At 31.7% G+C, this 22,714-nt stretch overlaps 1 long non-coding RNA gene across 2 annotated transcripts; it reads left to right on the top strand.

The window, feature by feature from the left end:
* Positions 1-16,643: 16,643 nt before the first annotated feature.
* LOC139858398 (uncharacterized) lies at positions 16,644-19,601 on the top strand. Of its 2 annotated transcripts, XR_011762931.1 has the most exons (4): positions 16,644-16,840; positions 17,917-18,217; positions 18,564-19,024; positions 19,201-19,601. It is a non-coding gene; the product is annotated as an uncharacterized lncRNA (long non-coding RNA). The 2 variants fall into 2 exon arrangements; XR_011762930.1 differs by having other exon boundaries at positions 17,917-19,024.
* Positions 19,602-22,714: the final 3,113 nt, after the last annotated feature.

Consider the following 22,714-nt stretch of genomic DNA (forward strand, 5'->3'; position numbering starts at 1 on the left):
TTATTATTAGGTGAATCAATGGGATTTGTACTAGAGGTAGACATCTATCATACAATATCAAACACGTTAAGATATTAATATACCACATAATATTTACATGTTAATAATATATAGTTTCCAACAAAAAAAAATGTTAAGCAATCGTTTTTGAAGAAAAACACGGTCGAAGTCCAGACTCACTAATGCATCCTAACAAACTCGGTAAGACACACTAATGCAATTTTCTGGTTCTCTAAGACCAACACTCGGATACCAACTGAAATGTCCCGTTCATATTGATTATAAACGTTCCATATTAATTGATTTCGTCGCGAGGTTTTGACCTCTATATGAGACGTTTTTCAAAGACTGCATTCATTTTTAAAACAACCATAACCTTTATTTTATCTATAAAGGTTTAAAAAGTATTACGTAGATTATCAAATAATGATAATCTAAAATATACCGTTTACACACGACCATTACATAATGGTTTACAATAAGAATATATTACATCAAAAATAAGTTTCTTGAATGCAGTTTTTACATAATATCATACAAGCATGGACTCCAAAATCTTGTCCTTATTTTAGTATGCAATAGCGGAAGCTCTTAATAATCACCTGAGAATAAACATGCTTAAAACGTCAACAAAAATGATGGTGAGTTATAGGTTTAACCTATATATTATCAAATCATAATAATAGACCACAAGATTTCATATTTCAATATACATCCCATACATAGAGATAAAAATCATTCATATGGTGAACACCTGGTAACCGACATTAACAAGATGCATATAAGAATATCCCCTATCATTCCGGGAAATCCTTCGGACATGATAAAAATGAATTCGAAGTACTAAAGCATCCGGTACTTTGGATGGGGTTCGTTAGGCCCAATAGATCTATCTTTAGGATTCGCGTCAATTAGTAGATCGGTTTACTAATTCTTAGGCTACCAAGCAAAAGGGGCATATTCGGCTTCGATCATTCACCCATATAATGTATTTTCAATTACTTGTGTCTATTTCGTAAAACATTTATAAAACTGCATGTATTCTCATCCCAAAATATTAGATTTTAAAAGTGGGACTATAACACACTTTCACAGATTATTACTTCGTCGGGATGTAAGACTTGGCCACTGGTTGATTCGCGAACCTATAACAAATATGTACATATATATCAAAGTATGTTCAAAATATATTTACAACACTTTTAATATATTTTGATGTTTTAAGTTTATTAAGTCAGTTGTCCTCGTTAGTAACCTACAACTAGTTGTCCATAGTTAGATGTACAGAAATAAATTGATATATATTATCTTGAATCAATCCACGACCCAGTGTATACACGTCTCAGGCTAGATCACAACTCAAAGTATATATATTTTTGAAATCACCCTCAACCCTGTATAGATAACTCCAAAATTACTACATATAGAGTGTCTATGGTTGTTCCAAATAATATATATAGATGGGTCGATATGATATGTCAAAACATTTGCATACGTGTCTATGGTATCCCAAGATTACATAATATATTAGAATACATGTATAATACAATATAAGTTAGCTTGGATATGATTAATATAAATTTGTTACCAATTTTCACGTAGCTACAACAAGCAAAAATATCCAATCTTGTTTTACCCATAACTTCTTCGTTTTAAATCCGTTTTAAGTGTTTCAAGTTGCTATGGTTTCATATTGAACTTAAGTTTATGAATCTAAACATAAAAAGTATAAGTTTATAGTCGAAAATAAAGGTTACAAGTTGTTTTTGTAAAGGTAGTCATTTCAGTCGAAAGAACGACGTCTAGATGACCATTTTGGAAAACATACTTCCAATTTGAGTTTAACCATGATTTTTGGATATAGTTTTGATGTTCATAAGAAAATTCATTTTCCCAGAAGAACAACTTTTAAATCAAAGTTTATCATAGTTTTTAATTAACTAACCCAAAACAGCCCGCGGTGTTACTAAGACGGCGTATATCCGGTTTTACGGTGTTTTTCGTGTTTTACGGTTTTAAATCATTAAGTTAGCATATCATATAGATATAGAACATGTGTTTAGTTGATTTTAAAAGTCAAGTTAGAAGGATTAACTTTTGTTTGCGAACAAGTTTAGAATTAACTAAACTATGTTCTAGTGATTTCAAGTTTAAACCTTCGAATAAGGTAGTTTTATATATATGAATCGAATGATGTTATGAATATCATTACTACCTAAGGTTTTGTGGATAAACCTACTAGAAATTAGAAAAATAGATTTAGCTTCAAAGGATCCTTGGATGGCTTGAAAGTTCTTGAAGCAGAATCATGACACGAAAACAAGTTCAAGTAAGATTTCCACTCGAAATAAGATTGTTATAGTTATATAAATTGAATCAAAGTTTGAATATGAGTATTACCTTGTATTAGAAAGATATCTTACTGTAAATAAGAAAGATTTCTTGAGGTTGGATGATCACTTTACAAGATTGGAAGTAAGCTAGCAAACTTGGAAGTATTCTTGATTTTATGAAACTAGAACTTATAGAATTTATGAAGAACACTTAGAACTTGAAGATAGAACTTGAGAGAGATCAATTAGATGAAGAAAATTGAAGATTGAAAGTGTTTGTAGGTGTTTTTTGTCATTGGTATATGGATTAGATATAAAGGATGTGTAATTTTGTTTACATGTAAATAAGTCATGAATGATTACTAATATTTTTGTAATTTTATGAGATATTTCATGCTAGTTGCCAAATGATGGTAACCACATGTGTTAGGTGACTCACATGGGCTTCTAAGAGCTTATCATTGGAGTGTATATACCAATAGTACATACATCTAAAAGCTGTGTATTGTACGAGTATGAATACGGGTGCATACGAGTAGAATTGTTGATGAAACTGAACGAGGATGTAATTGTAAGCATTTTTGTTAAGTAGAAGTATTTTGATAAGTGTCTTGAAGTCTTTCAAAAGTGCATGAATAAATATTAAAACACTACATGTATATACATTTTAACTGAGTCGTTAAGTCATCGTTAGTTGTTACATGTAAATGTTGTTTTGAAACCTTTAGGTTAACGATCTTGTTAAATGTTGTTAACCCAATGTTTATTATATCTAATGAGATGTTAAATTATTATATTATCATGATATTATGATATCTTAATATATCTTAATATGATATATATACATTTAAATGTCGTTACAACGATAATCGTTACATATATGTCTCGTTTCGAAATCCTTAAGTTAATAGTCTTGTTTTTACATATATAGTTCATTGTTAATATACATAATGACATGTTTACTTATCATTTATCATGATTAAACATAGTGTAACAATATCTTAATATGATTCATATATAATTAGTAAGACGTTGTTATAGCGATAATCGTTATATATATATCGTTTCGAGTTTCTTAATTCAATAAACTCAATTTTATGTATATAACTCATTGTTAAAATACCTAATGAGATATTTACTTATCATAATATCATGTTACTTATATATATAATCATATATATATGTCATCATATAGTTTTTACAAGTTTTAACGTTCGTGAATCACCGGTCAACTTGGGTGGTCAATTGTCTATATGAAACCTATTTCAATTAATCAAGTCTTAACAAGTTTAATTGTTTAACATGTTGGAAACACTTAATCATGTAAATATAAATTTCATTTAATATATATAAACATGGAAAAGTTCGGGTCACTACAGCAACGTCCATATTTCCTAAATTGTAACAATAACCCGGGAACCTCTAAACCACCAGGTTTTTCTAAACCATTGTGGAAGACGACAGCTCATGTTAGAGGAACATCATATATCCTAGAAAATTAGGAAAACAAACCAAGTCTGAAGAAGAAGAAACCAGTGATTCAGATTAGAGGGTTGTAATCATGTTGTGTATTATATGTATTGTAGTGTGCTTGTACTTTTATGTTCTATGTAAAAATTGCTTGTATTGTATGTAAAAACACAAAATGGACGTTAATGATAGATAACCAAAAATTTTAGAAGACCTACCAGGAGATATGATTGATGAAATCTTGTCTAGAGTCGGGCAGAATTCATCAGCATAATTAGTTATGGCAAAATTAGTTTGTCAAACGTTTGAAAGACATTCCAGGCATGCCTTAGTATATAAAAGGCTTTCCTTTGAAAGATGGGGTATATCACATTGGGGAGACTTTAAGTTACGCCAAGTTTTCTTTAAGGCATTTAGTGCGGGAAACCCAGATGCAATTTACGCTAAGGGTTATGAACCTATTTTGACTCAACATATCCCAACATAGGACTCTGTTCTTTAAAAAGAGCTTCTATCATGCAACATAAAGAAGCATGTTATGCTTACGGGTTAATAATGTTTGCTTCTCATCAAATGGAGAAAAAGAACATTGGGTTGAAACTTTTAAATAAAACATTTTCACAAGTGACGGACTTAGTAGTTGAAATGTCCCGTTCTTATTGATTAAAAACGTTCCATATTAATTGATTTCGTTGCGAGGTTTTGACCTCTATATGAGACGTTTTTCAAAGACTGCATTCATTTTTAAAACAAACCATAACCTTTATTTCATAAATAAAGGTTTAAAAAGCTTTAAGTAGATTATCAAATAATGATAATCTAAAATATCCTGTTTACACACGACCATTACATAATGGTTTACAATACAAATATGTTACATCGAAATCAGTTTCTTGAATGCAGTTTTTACACAATATCATACAAACATGAACTCCAAATCTTGTCCTTATTTTAGTATGCAACAGCGGAAGCTCTTAATATTCACCTGAGAATAAACATGCTTAAAACGTCAACAAAAATGTTGGTGAGTTATAGGTTTAACCTATATATATCAAATCATAATAATAGACCACAAGATTTCATATTTCAATACACATCCCATACATAGAGATAAAAATCATTCATATGGTGAACACCTGGTAACCGACATTAACAAGATGCATATATAAGAATATCCCCATCATTCCGGGACACCCTTCGGATATGATATAAATTTCGAAGTACTAAAGCATCCGGTACTTTGGATGGGGCTTGTTGGGCCCGATAGATCTATCTTTAGGATTCGCGTCAATTAGGGTGTCTGTTCCCTAATTCTTAGATTACCAGACTTAATATAAAGGGGCATATTCGATTTCGATAATTCAACCATAGAATGTAGTTTCACGTACTTGTGTCTATTTTGTAAATCATTTATAAAACCTGCATGTATTCTCATCCCAAAAATATTAGATTTTAAAAGTGGGACTATAACTCACTTTCACAGATTTTTACTTCGTCGGGAAGTAAGACTTGGCCACTGGTTGATTCACGAACCTATAACAATATATACATATATATCAAAGTATGTTCAAAATATATTTACAACACTTTTAATATATTTTGATGTTTTAAGTTTATTAAGTCAGCTGTCCTCGTTAGTAACCTACAACTAGTTGTCCACAGTTAGATGTACAGAAATAAATCGATAAATATTATCTTGAATCAATCCACGACCCAGTGTATACGTATCTCAGTATTGATCACAACTCAAACTATATATATTTTGGAATCAACCTCAACCCTGTATAGCTAACTCCAACATTCACATATAGAGTGTCTATGGTTGTTCCGAAATATATATAGATGTGTCGACATGATAGGTCGAAACATTGTATACGTGTCTATGGTATCTCAAGATTACATAATATACAATACAAGTTGATTAAGTTATGGTTGGAATAGATTTGTTACCAATTTTCACGTAGCTAAAATGAGAAAAATTATCCAATCTTGTTTTACCCATAACTTCTTCATTTTAAATCCGTTTTGAGTGAATCAAATTGCTATGGTTTCATATTGAACTCTATTTTATGAATCTAAACAGAAAAGTATAGGTTTATAGTCGGAAAAATAAGTTACAAGTCATTTTTGTAAAGGTAGTCATTTCAGTCGAAAGAACGACGTCTAGATGACCATTTTAGAAAACATACTTCCACTTTGAGTTTAATCATAATTTTTGGATATAGTTTCATGTTCATAATAAAAATCATTTTCTCAGAATAACAACTTTAAAATCAAAGTTTATCATAGTTTTTAAATTAACTAACCCAAAACAGCCCGCGGTGTTACTACGACGGCGTAAATCCGGTTTTACGGTGTTTTTCGTGTTTCCAGGTTTTAAATCATTAAGTTAGCATATCATATAGATATAGAACATGTGTTTAGTTGATTTTAAAAGTCAAGTTAGAAGGATTAACTTTTGTTTGCGAACAAGTTTAGAATTAACTAAACTATGTTCTAGTGATTACAAGTTTAAACCTTCGAATAAGATAGCTTTATATGTATGAATCGAATGATGTTATGAACATCATTACTACCTTAAGTTCCTTGGATAAACCTACTGGAAAAGGGAAAAATGGATCTAGCTTCAACGGATCCTTGGATGGCTCGAAGTTCTTGAAGCAGAATCATGACACGAAAACAAGTTCAAGTAAGATCATCACTTGAAATAAGATTGTTATAGTTATAGAAATTGAACCAAAGTTTGAATATGATTATTACCTTGTATTAGAATGATAACCTACTGTAAGAAACAAAGATTTCTTGAGGTTAGATGATCACCTTACAAGATTGGAAGTGAGCTAGCAAACTTGAAAGTATTCTTGATTTTATGAAACTAGAACTTTTGGAATTTATGAAGAACACTTAGAACTTGAAGATAGAACTTGAGAGAGATCAATTAGATGAAGAAAATTGAAGAATGAAAGTATTTGTAGGTGTTTTTGGTCGTTGGTGTATGGATTAGATATAAAGGATATGTAATTTTGTTTTCATGTAAATAAGTCATGAATGATTACTCATATTTTTGTAATTTTATGAGATATTTCATGCTAGTTGCCAAATGATGGTTCCCACATGTGTTAGGTGACTCACATGGGCTGCTAAGAGCTGATCATTGGAGTGTATATACCAATAGTACATACATCTAAAAGCTGTGTATTGTACGAGTACGAATACGGGTGCATACGAGTAGAATTGTTGATGAAACTGAACGAGGATGTAATTGTAAGCATTTTTGTTAAGTAGAAGTATTTTGATAAGTGTCTTGAAGTCTTTCAAAAGTGTATGAATACATATTAAAACACTACATGTATATACATTTTAACTGAGTCGTTAAGTCATCGTTAGTCGTTACATGTAAATGTTGTTTTGAAACCTTTAGGTTAACGATCTTGTTGAATGTTGTTAACCCATTGTTTATTATAACAAATGAGATGTTAAATTGTTATATTATCATGATATTATGATATTTAATATATCTCAGTATGATGTATATACAGTTAAATGTCGTTACAACGATAATCGTTACATATATGTCTCGTTTCGAAATCATTAAGTTAGTAGTCTTATTTTTACATATGTATTTCATTGTTAATACACTTAATAATATATTTAATTATCATTTAACATAATTAACCAAGTGTATCAATATCTTAATATGATTCATATGTACCTAGTAAAACGTTGTTATAACGATAATCGTTATATATATCGTTTTCGAGTTTCTTAAATTAATAGTCTCATTTTTATGTATATAACTCATTGTTAAAATACCTAATGAGATACATAATTATAATAAAAACATGTTAACTATATATATAACCATATATATGTCATCGTATAGTTTTTACAAGTTTTAACGTTCGTGAATCACCGGTCAACTTGGGTGGTCAATTGTCTATATGAAACATATTTCAATTAATCAAGTCTTAACAAGTTTGATTGCTTAACATGTTGGAAACATTTAATCATGTAAATATCAATCTCAATTAATATATATAAACATGGAAAAGTTCGGGTCACTACAGTAGTTGGGGTAAGAAACAAGGTTTTTAGATTGCTACGAGGCTGTTGGGCATTACGAAACCCTCGTCCTTTTGACGACATAACAACATGCTGCCTAGCCAATGGTCATAACGGTTACTTTCCACAAGATCATGGATGGGAAGTCGTCTTAGTAAAACCAGAATGCATGACTTGTTTCTGGACTTATGAATCATGTGTCTTTATTTCTTTTGCTGAACAACTTGCGTATTAACTAGAATTGCCTTTATAGCTTCCGGGTAGCAAAGTTATTATGTGCTATATTTCATCCTATATGTATAATAGCGGTATTGTAAGTTTGTAATATTTTGTATAAAGTTTGAACGCGAAATATTATTGTAATAAGTTTTTCATATAGAAGCGTAGTAGTTGAGTTGTACAGTAGCTAGTAAGTATGAACTTAACGGGTAGGTACTATCCGAATTAAAACTATAAAATGCTAATATGAAGAAAAAACTTTTATAAATAAGTTCATATAATGCTACGAGATACTATTGACTACTCTTAAATTCTATATGATTAACTCAATTCTTTTGGCTATTTTTGAAGGAAATGGCACCAGCGACTCGTCAGAATTTGAACATGAGCGAGGAAGACTTCCCTGTTTTCCTTGCAGCAAACATAGCCGCAGTACAGGCTGCGATGCAAAATAACAATAACTCTGGATCTAGCAGTGGAACTAATTCCACAAGAAATCGTGTAGGATGCTCCTACAAAGAATTCACTGCCTGCAAACCTTTGGAATTTGATGGAACTGAAGGACCAATTGGATTGAAACGGTGGACAGAGAAAGTCGAATCGGTGTTTGCCATAAGTAAGTGTACTGAAGAGGACAAAGTTAAGTACGCTAGGCATACCTTCACAGGTACTGTGTTAACGTGGTGGAACACCTATCTTGAACAGGTAGGACAAAATGATGCTTACGCACTACCGTGGTCGGCATTCAAGCAATTGATGAACGAGCAGTACCGTCCTAGAAACGAAGTCAATAAGCTCAAGGTAGAGCTTAGAGAGTTACGAACACAAGGGTTCGACATTACCACATATGAACAACGATTCACAGAGTTGTGCCTATTATGTCCAGGAACGTTCGAAGATGAAGAAGAGAAGATCGACGTGTTTATAAAAGGGTTACTAGTAAGGATTCAAGAAGATGTGAGTTCACACGAGCCCGCTTCCATACAAAAGGCAAGTCGAATGGCTCATAAAATCATAAATCAGATTGAGGGAAGAATTAAAGAGCAGGCGGCTGAAGAAGCCAACACGAAACAACTCAAGAGAAAGTGGGAAGAAACCAGTGACAAGGGTCACCAATACAACAACAACAATTACAACCACAATCGCAACAACTATCCCAACAACTGCAACAACAATCGCAACAATAACTGCAATCCCAACAATAACTACAACAAACATCCCAACAACAACATCAATAACAACAACGGCAACAAAAACCAAAAATGCCAAAGGTGTGAAGAGTACCACCAGAATGGGTTCTGCACGACATTTTGCACCAATTGTAAAAGAACTGGCCATGGTACGAATAAGTGTGAGGTCTACGGACTAAAGTTTAACAGAACTAAAGGAACAAATAGTGGCGAAACAAGTAATGCCACCTTTGGTTGTTATGGATGTGGAAAACCGGGCCACATTAGAAGTAATTGCCCGAATCAGGGAAATACTAATGGGCAGGGCCGCGGAAGAGTTTTCAATATTAATACGGCAGAAGCGCAGGAAGACCCAGAGCTTGTTACGAGTACGTTTCTTATTGATAATAAATCTGCTTATGTTTTATTTGATTCGGGTGCGGATAGAAGCTATATGAGTAGAGATTTTTGTGCTAAGTTAAGTTGCCCATTGACGCCTTTGGATAGTAAATTTTTACTCGAATTAGCAAACGGTAAATTAATTTCAGTAAATAATATATGTCGGGATAGAGAAATTAAACTGGGGGATGAAACGTTTAAAATTGATTTAATACCAGTCGAGTTAGGGAGTTTTGATGTAATAATTGGCATGGACTGGTTGAAAAAGTGAGAGCAGAGGTCGGTTGTTACAAAAATGCGATTCGCATTATGCGTGAAAAAGGAAAACCTTTAATGGTGTACGGAGAAAAGAACAACGCAAAATTAAATCTTATTAGTAGTTTGAAGGCGCAGAAACTAATAAGAAAAGGTTGTTACGTCATTCTAGCACACATCAAGGAAGTTAAACCTGAAGAAAAGAACATCAGTGATGTTCCCGTCGCAAAAGAATTTCCCGATGTATTTCCGAAAGAATTACCGGGATTACCCCCACATCGATTTGTTGAATTTTAAATAGAACTTGTACCAGGAGCTGCACCAATAGCTCGTGCTCCATACAGACTCGCACCCAGCGAAATGAAAGAATTACAAAGTCAATTATAGGAACTGTTAGAGCGTGGTTTCATTCGACCAAGTACATCACCATGGGGAGCTACTGTTCTGTTTGTCAAGAAGAAAGATGATACATTCAGGTTGTGTATCGACTACAGAGAGTTGAACAAACTTACCATCAAGAACCGTTATCTACTACCGAGAATCGATGACTTATTTGATCAACTACAAGGCTCGTCGGTTTATTTGAAGATTGATTTACGTTCTGGGTATCATCAAATGCGGGTGAAGGAGGATGATATTCCAAAGACTGCTTTTAGGACGCGTTACGGTCATTACGAGTTTATGGTTATGCCGTTTGGGTTGACTAACGCACCAGCTGTGTCCATGGACCTCATGAACCGAGTGTGTGGACCATAACTTGACAAGTTTGTCATTGTTCTCATCGATGACATACTAATTTACTCAAAGAATGACCAAGAGCATGAAGAACATTTGAGAAAAGTGCTAGAGTTGTTAAGAAAAGAAAAACTGTACGCTAAGTTTTCAAAGTGTGCATTTTGGTTGGAAGAAGTTCAATTCCTCGGTCATATAGTGAACAAAGAAGGTATTCAGGTGGATCCAGCAAAGATTGAAACCGTTGAAAAGTGAGAAACCCCGAAAACTCCAAAATACATACGCCAATTTTTAGGGCTAGCTGGTTATTACAGGAGATTCATCCAAGATTTTTTCCAAAATAGCAAAACCCTTGACTGCATTAACGCATAAAGGGAGTAAATTTGAATGGAATGATGAACAAGAAAAAGCGTTTCAATTGTGAAAGTAAAAGTTAACTACGGCACCTATATTGTCATTACCTGAAGGGAGTGATGATTTTGTGATATATTGTGACGCCTCAAAGCAAGGCCTCGGTTGTGTATTAATGCAATGAACGAAGGTAATTGCTTATGCGTCAAGACAATTGAAGATTCACGAGCAGAATTATACGACGCATGATTTGGAATTACGCGCGGTTATTTTTGCATTAAATACTTGGAGGCACTACTTATATGGGGTCAAAAGTATTATATATACCGACCACAAAAGTCTTCAACACATATTTAATCAGAAACAACTGAACATGAGGCAGTGCAGGTGGATTGAATTGTTGAATGATTACGACTTTGAGATTCGTTACCACCCGGGGAAGGCAAATGTGGTAGCTGACGCCTTGAGCAGAAAGGACAGAGAACCCATTCGAGTAAAAGCTATGAATATAATGATTCACAATAACCTTACTACTCAAATAAAAGAGGCGCAACAAGGTGTTTTAAAAGAGGGAAATTTAAAGAATGAAATACCCAAAGGATCGGAGAAGCATCTTAATATTCGGGAAGACGGAACCCGGTATAGGGCTGAAAGAATTTGGGTACCAAAATTTGGAGATATGAGAGAACTGGTACTTAGAGAAGCTCATAAAACCAGATACTCAATACATCCTGGAACGGAAAAGATGTACAAGGATCTTAAGAAACATTTTTGGTGGCCGGGTATGAAAGTCGATGTTGCTAAATACGTAGGAGAATGTTTGACGTGTTCTAAGGTCAAAGCTGAGCATCAGAAACCATCAGGTCTACTTCAACAACCCGAAATCCCGGAATGGAAATGGGAAAACATTACCATGGATTTCATCACTAAATTGCCAAGGACTGCAAGTGGTTTTGATACTATTTGGGTAATAGTTGATCTTTTCACCAAATCAGCACACTTCCTGCCAATAAGAGAAGATGACAAGATGGAGAAGTTAGCACGACTGTATTTGAAGGAAGTCGTCTCCAGACATGGAATACCAATCTCTATTATCTCTGATAGGGATGGCAGATTTATTTCAAGATTCTGGCAGACATTACAGCAAGCATTAGGAACTCGTCTAGACATGAGTACGGCCTATCATCTACAAACTGATGGGCAGAGTAAAAGGACAATACAAACACTTGAAGACATGCTACGAGCATGTGTTATTGATTTTGGAAACAGTTGGGATAGACACCTTCCGTTAGTAGAATTTTCCTACAACAACAGCTACCATTCAAGCATTGACATGGCGCCGTTTGAAGCACTTTATGGTAGAAAGTGCAGGTCTCCGATTTGTTGGAGTGAAGTGGGGGATAGACAGATTACGGGTCCAGAGATAATACAAGAAACTACCGAGAAGATTATCCAAATTCAACAACGGTTGAAAACCGCCCAAAGTCGACAAAAGAGCTATGCTGACATTAAAAGAAAAGATATAGAATTTGAAATTGGAGAGATGGTCATGCTTAAAGTTACACCTTGGAAAGGCGTTGTTCGATTTGGTAAACGAGGAAGATTAAATCCAAGGTATATTGGACCATTCAAGATTATTGATCGTGTCGGACCAGTAGCTTACCGACTTGAGTTATCTCAACAACTCACAGCTGTACATAACACTTTCCATGTCTCAAATTTGAAGAAATGTTTTGCTAAAGAAGATCTCACTATTCCGTTAGACGAAATCCAAATCAACGAAAAACTTCAATTCATCGAAGAACCCGTCGAAATAATGGATCGTGAGGTTAAAAGACTTAAGCAAAATAAGATACCAATTGTTAAGGTTCGATGGAATTCTCGTAGAGGACCCGAGTTCACCTAGGAACAAGAAGATTAGATGAAGAAGAAATACCCGCACTTATTTCCAGAAGATACGTCAACACCTCCAACTGCTTAAAATTTCGGGACGAAATTTATTTAACGAGTAGGTACTGTAGTGTCCCGAACTTTTCCATATTTATATATATTAAATGAAATTGATATTTACATGATTAAGTATTTCCAACATGTTAAGCAATCAAACTTGTTAAGACTTGATTAATTGAAATAGGTTTCATATAGACAATTGACCACCCAAGTTGACCGGTGATTCACGAACGTTAAAACTTGTAAAAACTATATGATGTCATATATATGGATATATATATAGCTAACATGATATTATGATAAGTAAAAACATCATTAAGTATATTAACAATGAACTACATATGTAAAAACAAGTCTACTAACTTAATGATTTCGAAACGAGGCATATATGTAACGATTATCGTTGTAACGACATTTAATTGTATATATATCATATTAAGATATATTAATACATCATAATATCACGATAATGTAATAATTTAACATCTCTTTAGATATAATATACAATGGGTTAACAACATTTAACATGATCGTTAACCTAAAGGTTTCAAAACAACACTTACATGTCACGACTAACGATGACTTAACGACTCAGTTAAAATGTATATACATGTAGTGTTTTAATATGTATTCATACACTTTTGAAAGACTTCAAGACACTTATCAAAATACTTCTACTTAACAAAAATGCTTACAATTAAATCCTCGTTCAATTTCATCAACAATTCTACTCGTATGCACCCGTATTCTTACTCGTACATTACACAGCTTTTAGATGTATGTACTATTGGTATATACACTCCAATGATCAGCTCTTAGCAGCCCATGTGAGTCACTTAACACATCTGAGAACCATCATTTGGCAACTAGCATGAAATATCTCATAAAATTACAAAAATATTAGTAATCATTCATGACTTATTTACATGTAAACAAAATTACACATCCTTTATATCTAATCCATATACCAACGACCAAAAATACCTACAAACACTTTCATTCTTAAATTTTCTTCATCTAATTGATCTCTCTCAAGTTCTATCTTCAAGTTCTAAGTGTTCTTCATAAATTCTATAAGTTCTAGTTTCATAAAATCAAGAATACTTCCAAGTTTGCTAGCTTACTTCCAATCTTGCAAATCCACTTTGAGTGATCATCCAACCTCAAGAAATCTTTCTTATTTACAGTAAGATATCTTTCTAATATAAGATAATACTCATATTCAAACTTTGATTCAATTTCTATAACTTTAACAATCTTATTTCGAGTGAAAATCTTACTTGAACTTGTTTTCATGTCATGATTTTGCTTCAAGAACTTTCAAGCCATCCAAGGATCCTTTGAAGCTAGATCTATTTTTCTCATTTCTAGTAGGTTTATGCACAAAACCTGAGGTAGTAATGATGTTCATAACATCATTCGATTCGTATATATAAAACTACTTTATTCGAAGGTTTAAACTTGAAATCACTAGAACATAGTTTAGTTAATTCTAAACTTGTTCACAAACAAAATTTAATCATTCTAACTTGACTTTTAAAATCAACTAGACGCATGTTCTATATCTATATGATATTCTAACTTAATGATTTAAAATCTGGAAACACGAAAAACACCGTAAAACCGGATATACGTCGTCGTAGTAACACCGCGGACTGTTTTGGGTTAGTTAATTAAAAACTATGATAAACTTTAATTTAAAAGTTGTTCTTCTGGGAAATTTATTTTTTTTATGAACATGAAACTATATCCAAAGATAATGGTTAAACTCAAAGTGGAAGTATGTTTTTTCAAAATGGTCATCAAGACGTCGTTCTTTCGACTGAAATGACTACCTCTTACAAAAACGACTTGTAACTTATATTTCTGACTATAAACCTATACTTTTTCTGTTTAGATTCATAAAATATAGTTCAATATGAAACCATAGCAATTTGATTCACTCAAAACGGATTTAAAACGAAGAAGTTATGGGTAAAACAAGATTGGATATTTTTTTGATTGTTGTAGCTACGGGAAATATTGTAACAATTCTATACAAACCATATCCTAGCTAACTTATATTGTATTATACATGTATTCTAATATATTATGTAATCTTGGGATACCATAGACACGCATGCAAATGTTTTGACATATCATATCGACCCATATATATATATTATTTGGAACAACCATAGACACTCTATATGCAGTAATGTTGGAGTTAGCTATACAAGGTTGAGGTTGATTCCAAAAATATATATACTTTGAGTTGTGATCTAGCCTGAGACGTGTATACACTGGGTCTTGGATTGATCCAAGATAATATATATCGATTTATTTCTGTACATCTAACTATGGACAACTAGTTGTAGGTTACTAACGAAGACAGCTGACTTAATAAATTTAAAACATTAAAACGTATTAAAAATGTTGTAAATATATTTTGAACATACTTTGATATATATGTACATATTTATTATAGGTTCGTGAATCGACCAGTGGCCAAGTCTTACTTCCCGACGAAGTAAAAGTTTGTGAAAGTGAGTTATAGTCCCACTTTTAAAATCTAATATTTTGGGATGAGAATACATGCAAATTTTATAAATGTTTTACGAAATAGACACAAGTAAATGAAACTACATTATATGGGTAAATGATCGAAGCCGAATATGCCCATTTTTAGCTTGGTAGCCTAAGAATTTGGGAATAGACCCCCAAATTGACGCGAATCCTAAAGATAGATCTATCGGGCCCAACAAGCCCCATTCTGGAATTTGGAATGCTTTAGTACTTCGATTTTATCATGTCCGATGGGTGTCCCGGAATGATGGGGATATTCTATATGCATCTTGTTAATGTCGGTTACCAGGTGTTCACCATATGAATGAATTTTATCTCTATGTATGGGATGTATATTGAAATATGAAATCTTGTGGTCTATTATTATGATTTGATAATATATAGGTTAAACCTATAACTCACCAACATTTTTTGTTGACGTTTTAAGCATGTTTATTCTCAGGTGATTATTAAGAGCTTCCGCTGTTGCATACTAAAATAAGGACAAGATTTGGAGTCCATGCTTGTATGATATTGTGTAAAAACTGCATTCAAGAAACTTATTTTTGATGTAATATATTCTTAATGTAAACCATTATGTAATGGTCGTGTGTAAACGTTATATTTTAGATTATCATTATTTGATAATTTATGTAATGTTTTTTTTAAACCTTTATCGATAAAATAAAGGTTATGGTTGTTTTAAAAATGAATGCAGTCTTTGAAAAACGTCTCATATAGAGGTCAAAACCTCGCGACGAAATCAATTAATATGGAACATTTATAATCAATATGAACGGGACATTTCACCGGAAATTTTCGACCAAATTCAAACTTGATCTTTATATGTTTTCGACACGATAAACAAAGTCTGTAATGTTGAGTTACAAAAAGTTTTGAAACTATATTCATGTAATTAATTACCCTTTATTCACGAACAATTATGTGTAAATAGATAGATATGTATGTATATATATCTATCTATCTGTACATCTATCTATCTATCTATCTATCTATCTATCTATACATATTTATAAATCCTGAATTTAAATCCAACGAGGCAGCCCCTAATTACATCTTAAACATTATTGCTGATATGTATTAATCACAACTAACGCTAATTAATCATCAAAAATTCCACCTTCGCATCTCAAATCAATGAAAAATCACGGGAAAAAAAAAAAACCCCCTACTCTCATCTCTGACGCCGCAACCCACTCCATCTACTATAAACCCTAATATATCAACTGATTCAATGTGTCAACATATCTTTGAACATATTATAATCCTCATCTCATCTCCCAAATACGTCTTCTCATCTCATCTGCTTTGATGGTTTATTCGGCTTACCAACAGGTATGTATTTGAATATGCTATATATTGCAATCAAATTTTTGTGTGTTGTGTTTTAAACTGAGTGAATGAACAAATCAAATTGTACTAAAAGAATAGCTAAATTTCATCTTATACGTAAACACCGCTTGATTTATTCGTCAAACAATTACGGTTTTTTCATGTCAAAATGTTAATACGAAATCTACAATCGCTTCTTTTTCCTTAAAATTTCAACTTCCATCAATTTCATCTGATTGCTATTTTTTTGCCACAAAATCAAACCATTTAAAACAATGAATCAAATCTTGGAAGCGTATGTTGATACAGTTTTTTTATTTAGTTTATGTGTCATGCATATAAGGTGTTTAATTAAATGCCTGTGTGGACTGATTATGTATCGTGGTTGTGTGAATTAGGGTTGCATATGATATTAGGGTGTTATTTGGAAGTTACGTTTGAATTGGTATTAATTATTAATTAACGGGTGTTCAGTAGGTGATCTATATATAATACCTAACAATGTGTTGATCTAAATTAAGTTTGTATCTGATCTTCTATTCCTCAGGCTTTTTGTCGGTTCAGAATTTGTATGGTACCTTAAATTGATAATTGTTTGCAATATTTGTTTCATATTTCATTGACAATTATATCGTATTTGTATGTTTTTTTGTTGTTATTCTGTATTTCCATGTAACACTTAAGATTGGTATTCATTAAACTTATGAAATGATAAACTATTTGATTTTTGATATATAAGTTAATGACAGAAACCTTGTGTTAAAAGTGTGCCTTGGAAGACTTTTGGTTAGATAGAAGTGTGTCTTGGAAGCCTTTTGGTTATATCTTTTAGAATGGGACAGTGACATTGATTTTGGCCAAGTAAAATAACTTTGAAGTTTTGTGCTCTATCTTGAGATAAAATTTGAAAATGGATCTAATTTAGGCTTATAATTTCAATTTTATCTTTGATGTAAAGATTCTAATTAATGGTGGCAGTGTTGACCCACTACCTATAACCCATCATGCTTGGTCCATCACATAAGATGTTATACAGTGACAGATCATAAGTTTTTAACATTTAAGTTTTCCTACTGCAGCGTTGATGGCTGACATCATGAGAAAAGGACCAAAGATAAGTGGATTACAATAAATAAAACTCTGAGTGCTGATGTCTATAAACAGTTCTTGCAGAATGGGAGGGGATTTAAAGCTTATAGAGATTCTTGCTGTCCCAATTTGCTTCTGTTTTTCGGAACCTTTAAGGGCCATGACGAAGCTAAATGGTTGAGAATATCCTGATCTCAAAAGTGGATTGGCCTACTTCATGAGTTTTTTTTGTTCTTTTTTCTTTTTTTTAGCTTATAAGGAAACGTTATCTTACGTTCGGATGGATGATAGGTACGGTTTTGGCTATTTCATTTTTCTTTATAGTATGTAATCTGCTAGGTTTTATTGTCACCATGTTAACTTTTCTTGATCTTGGCATCTGTGCAATTGACAATCTATGGACCGAAAAAATAAATTATTCATCTTATGGTGATGACTAATAGTAAGAATAATCAACCTATATGTCTTTTTAAACATACTAATTGATGTTTTAGGCCTTTATCTCGCATACATTTTGGTGTTACTTTTAACCACTGAGGTAGTTTTTTTCAACAAATGGTTGCTACGGTTAGTGAACCCTGTTTATCCTCTCATCGTTTTTATTATTAATATTGTTGTCCATGTATATATTTTTCAGGTTGTGCTGTAAGTTATACTTCGAACTTCTAATCTGCGTTTGCTGTCATAAAACCTGTTTGTGAGTGGGGGTTGAGCGTCAATACGTATACCACGATACAGAGACCAACTGCAAACTCAGGTAACTATTACAAAAGCTGTGGTGATTTTATTCACTAATCTGAGGCTCATTTGTGTTGCCGTTGCCATTGTCATTTGATCATCCTTATAAAATTATACAAGAGCATTTTAATGTTTCGTATGAATAAGTTAACTGATTCTCGTGCTTTTAGCTCATACTGCCTACGACTGAATAGTTAGTTGAAGTTCATCTTAATACATAATGAGGAACAATTTGTGTAATATCTTTTCATATGCAGTAACTTAATTGATTTTTGTGTTTGGTTTGCGTTGTAAATACCTAACCTCATCCTTGCGCGCGTATCCGGTTGAAGAATAACGGACTTTTCTCCTGTGTTTTGGGTAATGTTTTCCTCTTCACATTTATATGTTCTGACTTTTTTTTTGTGATAATGATGACTGCTAGGTAAAAGAATTCTAAAGTTAAGTTACATATTTTATATAAGTCATACATGTAAGTTAATGAACGTATTTGGTTGTTATAAAAATAATAAAATACCCTTTTCGGATTTGTGCAGTTTGTTTAGCACAGATCAAAGGTGTCTCCAACCGTTTACGCTCGATGTAGTCTATCTTACCTAATGAGCGACATGGCTCAAGAAGCACTGAACGATGCAATGCAGGTTCAAGTTGTTTCGCCGTGTGGCACATTGCTTTATATTTACAAGTTGCTGCACTTTTCACTCTTAACATGGAAAACGAGGCCCACGTGGCACTCAAAGAGGGTGCAACCCTTGCGGCCAAGAAAGCTGCAGCCAACACCATTGGTCAATGAATCAATTTGTCCATATCTTTTGTGGTTACCGTTGACTTTAAATGTTTGACCTTAACTGAAAATTCAAACACATATATGATCCTGAAGCAAGAAGAATTTGTCTTTTTTAATGTCAATTTTGGTTTAATTTTCGGTTATATATTATCAGTCACTTATTTATGTTACTTGAGTTTAAAATAGAAAAAAAAAAACCATTCTTTTGATGATTTGAATGTGAAACAGAAGTCTTAGTGTATAGAAAGAATCGTGTGGTTCGTTCGTATTCATATTATAATAAAAGTTTACAATGAACCAAATTACTTAGAATGTGTGTTTGATAGTTATTTCGATGTAGATGTACTTCATAACACGGAAAAAAGAAGAAAAAAAAGATCTTTGAGTAAGATATGAGTTATGGAGACTTTTGTGAATAGGTTTAATTTTTTTTTTTTTCCCGGGGTAAAGGCTTTTGTGAATAGGTTGGGTGGGTCATTTAGGGATGAAAATTTGGAGACTTATTCAGAGTGGACAATTGGGTGGGTCATGTAAGGTTGTTAATAGGTTGAAATGGGTATTTTTGTGTATGTGTGTAGGATGGACTGAATTGGGTCGGGTCGAAACAATATTCGAGCTTAATGTTTTTTGTTTATTTCATATATGGTTAGTCTATTATAATATGATAATATGATTATTGCTATTTTAATTAGACAAACTATTGTTTAATTTTGGATGTTTATTTCATGTATAGGATGTTAACATGGTCAATTTGAAAGTGAGTCTTTCGAGTTTAGTGCATGTCAGTAACCATTTTCTTAGATGACTTAACTGGCTCATGTTCATCATCCCTCTTTAAATTGACCCTTAACAATCTTACTTGTGGTCTGTCCCGCCCATTTTCTTACCCGTACCCTTACCTTTTGTGGCAAATGTATGTGATGCTATTATTGGATACTACATTTGCAGCTCAAGAAAATTTTGAAACATGCAAAGTTAAAAATAGTCAATGCAAAATGTTATTAGCTCTTAAATTTCATATGTTTATCAACATTTTAATGTATTTTGTTTAAATGACATAACATATATGTTATTGAACAATAATATCTACTTTAAGTAGTGTCATGGATCTAATTCTATTATAGGAACTCGAAGACGAGGCAAAAGACCCCTGATCTCACTGATGTCAAACAAATAATACAAGATGGTGGGTCATATCTTGTGACCATAGAACTGCCTAATGTTATTGTTATGTCTTCATATCTTGTGAATTGTTTGGTGAATCAATCAAGTTGAAGTTTGGATTTCTTGCACATTGTAATTTAATAACACTACTTTTTGTTTGGATCTCTTGCACATTGTAATATCTTTGGTGAATCCTTACATGTTTGAAGAATAACTAAATACCTTTATTTATAGATAAAAGCATATACTTAAGTAGTTCATTCACAATAATACGTGTCATACTATCTTTATCATATCGTTAATTGGTATAACATTTTACGATTCAAGATTGTTTGTTGAAGAGTCCCCGTGCAACATACGGGCTCTTAAATCTAGTATATATATATATGTAGGAAATATTAATAAAACATTAAACGGTTTGGTTGATGTGAAAATCAAGTATGAAATCTATTATATGACTTGAAAACGTTAACAAAGTATTAAATGTATAACGTTATACTTATTCGTTTTAGATAAACATCTACGTAATAAAACGTGTTATGTGAAACGTGTGTGTGTGTGTATATATATATATACATATATATATATATATATATATATATATATATATATATATATATATATATATAGACAAAGTATATTGAACTTATATATAAGCAGTTTCGAATACAATTAATAGATATAGTAACACCTGTTTGATATTAAACAAGTTAATACAAACTTATGAGGATAAACATAAGTTCTAGTAATAGATTATGTGATCTGAATATAATTTATTTTTAGAAGAATAAACTTTATGATAGTTATTTGATTTAGTTTCAAACGTACGAACACGTTTTTAGTAAAAAAGAATTCTATTATTAAAACGTGTTATAATGTAATTTGAATATGTATACAAAACCTAATTAAAGTTTTATGCTATATATATTAAATCACATTGACATATATATATATATATATATATATATATATATATATATATATATATATATATATATATATATACATACATATATATTGTTTTAAAGATATAAAACGTACTACGATATATTTTGAAAGATTAGTACATTTTACAACATGTCAAGAATTAGATTATTAAAGTTATTATCATTATCTTTTATTGATATAAATTTTAGAAATTATATAAAAGGATTCGAGTGTCACGTCTTCTTTAAAAAGAATATAACTTTATAAATATCTGGAACTACTTTTGACAATTTGTTATTGAGTCATTATGATAAGGAAAGGTTTTAACGTTATCTTAAAATTTAGAATCTTTCTAGAAACCTTTTGACAAGTTATAAATAATAGCAGTCCGTGATTTTATTGAATATAAATAAATAACTTGCAACGTGTAATTAAAACCGTGTTATAAATATATCGAATTATTTAATAACGATATTAGTATTCGATTAGTGACTCGATTGATATTTAAATAAGTTAATTAGAAGAAGTCGGAGTAAACGCTAGTACATAAATGATTCATATCAAATTATGCTATATTATGAACACGATTTAAATTATATAAACTCTGAAATATAATTAGTTTTGAATAACTAAATATTATATTTAAATAAATATTTCTAATATATATATAAATATATATTTCTAAATGAAAATATATATATTTCTAAATGAAAATATATATATATATTTCTAAATGAAAATATATATATATATATATATATATATATATATATATATATATATATATATATATATATATATATATATTTTACAAGGTGATAAAATATAATATTAACTTAGTCATAAAACGTTTTGATTTAAAATAATATTATTAAATATACTTTGGTGAATAACAGGACGATGATTTATTGAAGCAAATGACCAAAACACTCGAACGTTAAAGTTACATTTCGAGTGATATAGTTTATCGATAATTAAAGTCTAATTAATTATAAAGGTACTTGTCGCGTAACGTAGAGTATAAGTTTTCTCAGCGTACGAAACATCGTTCGAAAAATCGAAACTAGGACATTAGTCGAGTGACAACGTACAAGTCATTGAAATTAAGATTTCAAGTTAACCTTGCACGTGAATATTATATAATACATATATAATTATATAAATAAAATGTA

The sequence above is a fragment of the Rutidosis leptorrhynchoides genome, chromosome 7 (genome assembly GCF_046630445.1).
Source record: "Rutidosis leptorrhynchoides isolate AG116_Rl617_1_P2 chromosome 7, CSIRO_AGI_Rlap_v1, whole genome shotgun sequence".
Lineage (NCBI taxonomy): Eukaryota > Viridiplantae > Streptophyta > Magnoliopsida > Asterales > Asteraceae > Rutidosis > Rutidosis leptorrhynchoides.